Source organism: Orbicella franksi, unplaced genomic scaffold, assembly GCF_964199315.1.
Source record: "Orbicella franksi unplaced genomic scaffold, jaOrbFran1.1 SCAFFOLD_219, whole genome shotgun sequence".
In the NCBI taxonomy this organism is placed as follows: domain Eukaryota; kingdom Metazoa; phylum Cnidaria; class Anthozoa; order Scleractinia; family Merulinidae; genus Orbicella; species Orbicella franksi.
Genome location: NW_027670914.1, coordinates 35,001 through 37,183, shown reverse-complemented (window position 1 = coordinate 37,183; position 2,183 = coordinate 35,001). Strand labels below are relative to the sequence as shown.

The 2,183-nt window shown below is 46.1% G+C and overlaps 1 pseudogene; it reads left to right on the top strand.

The window, feature by feature from the left end:
- LOC145476088 (large subunit ribosomal RNA) lies at positions 1-728 on the top strand (annotated as a pseudogene; the record flags this gene model as incomplete).
- Between the last annotated feature and the right edge of the window lie 1,455 nt (positions 729-2,183).

Here is a 2,183-nt window from a genome sequence, read left to right as displayed (position 1 = left end):
AAGGTGAGCTCAATGAGAACAGAAATCTCATGTAGAACAAAAGGGTAAAAGCTCACTTGATTTTGATTTTCAGTATGAATACAAACCGTGAAAGCGTGGCCTATCGATCCTTTAGTCTTTAGGAGTTTTAAGCTAGAGGTGTCAGAAAAGTTACCACAGGGATAACTGGCTTGTGGCAGCCAAGCGTTCATAGCGACGTTGCTTTTTGATCCTTCGATGTCGGCTCTTCCTATCATTGCGAAGCAGAATTCGCCAAGTGATGGATTGTTCACCCACCAATAGGGAACGTGAGCTGGGTTTAGAACCGTCGTGAGACAGGTTAGTTTTACCCTACTGATGAAGTGTTGTTGCAATAGTAATTCTGCTCAGTACGAGAGGAACCGCAGATTCAGACAATTGGCATTTGCACTTGGCTGAAAAGCCAATGGTGCGAAGCTAACATCTGTTGGATTATGACTGAACGCCTCTAAGTCAGAATCCGTGCTAGAAAGCAACGATGATTACCTCCAGAGAACTTTAGGCGAACCAGAATAGAGGACTTCGGTCCTCATGCGTCCCAAGGTGCCAAGGAGGACAAGAACCTCCAAGGCACTACCGATAGCAAATTCTAATGTTTCTGGAGATAAATCCTTTGCAGACGACTTAAATAAAGAACGGGGTATTGTAAGTTGTAGAGTAGCCTTGTTGCTACGATCTTCTGAGATTTAAGCCTTTGTTCTAAGATTTGTTAAAAACATGTCTTTTTTTTTCTTGAAGTCCAAGAAGGCTCCCCTCGTCTGCCACTGGCCGGAGGGTGCCAAGGAAGAAGTGGTGCCTGCAGGCTTGGGCTAGCTTGTGGCAGCCGAGTGATGTAAAGGAGGCCACGTCTGGTCTGGGACGTGACTGTGAATTTTTTTTTTAAAGTCCAAAAGGCTCCCCTCGCTTGGGAGCTGGCAGTGGAAATTTTTTGTAAGTCCGAAGGCTCCTCTGGTTTGAAATGGTTTGACTCGGGAGCCTTTTGGAGTGCTTGAAATTTTTGGGCCAGGTCCCTTTCGGACGGTTTACTTTGTGGACTTGTCGTAATTTGATGTAAAGATGTTTGGGCAATTGGGCTTTGGTTTTTTGGTTTTTGTTTTATTGGCTTTTGAGTGGGGGAGCCTTTTGGACTTAGGTTAGCGTTAGGGTAACCCTAGGGTTAGAGTTTAGGGTTAGGGTAAGAGTTAGGGTGAAGGTTAGGGTTAAACTTGGCTAAACTTGGCGCCTGCACGTAACTTAAGCTGGCCAATAGTTTCCCGCAAAAAGTTTTGAAAATGGTGAAAATGTTAAGGGTGCTTATACTATAGGGGACCGACACCCTGTTTTAATTTAGTAGAACACACGCCCTCTTAATGATGATGTGACAGCGCCAAACCTGGCACCTGCACGTAACTGGAGCTGGCCAATCGTTTCCCGCAAAAAGTTTTGAAAATGGTGAAAATCTTAAGGGTGCCTATAGAATAGGGGGACCGACGCCCAGTTTTAAGATAGTGTAGCACACCCCCCTTAACGATGATGTGACAGCGCCAAATCTGGCGCCTGCACGTAACTCGAGCTGGCCAATCGTTTCCCGCAAAAAGTTTTGAAAATGGTGAAAATCTTAAGGGTGCTTATAGAATAGGGGGACCGACGCCCAGTTTTAAGATAGTGTAGCACACCCCCTTAACGATGATGTGACAGCGCCAAACTTGGTGCCTGCACGTAGCTCGAGCTGGCCAATTGTTTCCCGCAAAAAGTTTGAAAATGGTGAAAATCTTAAGGGTGCTTATAGAATAGGGGGACCGACGCCCAGTTTTAAGATAGTGTAGCTCACCCCCCTTAACGATGATGGTGACAGCGCGAAACTTGGCGCCTGCACGTAACTCGAGCTGGCCAATCGTTTCCCGCAAAAAGTTTTGAAAATGGTGAAAACCTTAAGGGTGCTTATAGAATAGGGGGACCGACGCCCAGTTTTAAGATAGTGTAGAACACCCCCTTAACGATGATGTGACAGCGCCAAACTTGGTGCCTGCACGTAACTCGAGCTGGCCAATCGTTTCCCGCAAAAAGTTTTGAAAATGGTGAAAATCTTAAGGGTGCTTATAGAATAGGGGGACCGACGCCAGTTTTAAGATAGTGTAGCTCACCCCCTTAACGATGATGTGACAGCGCCAAACTTAGCGCCTGCA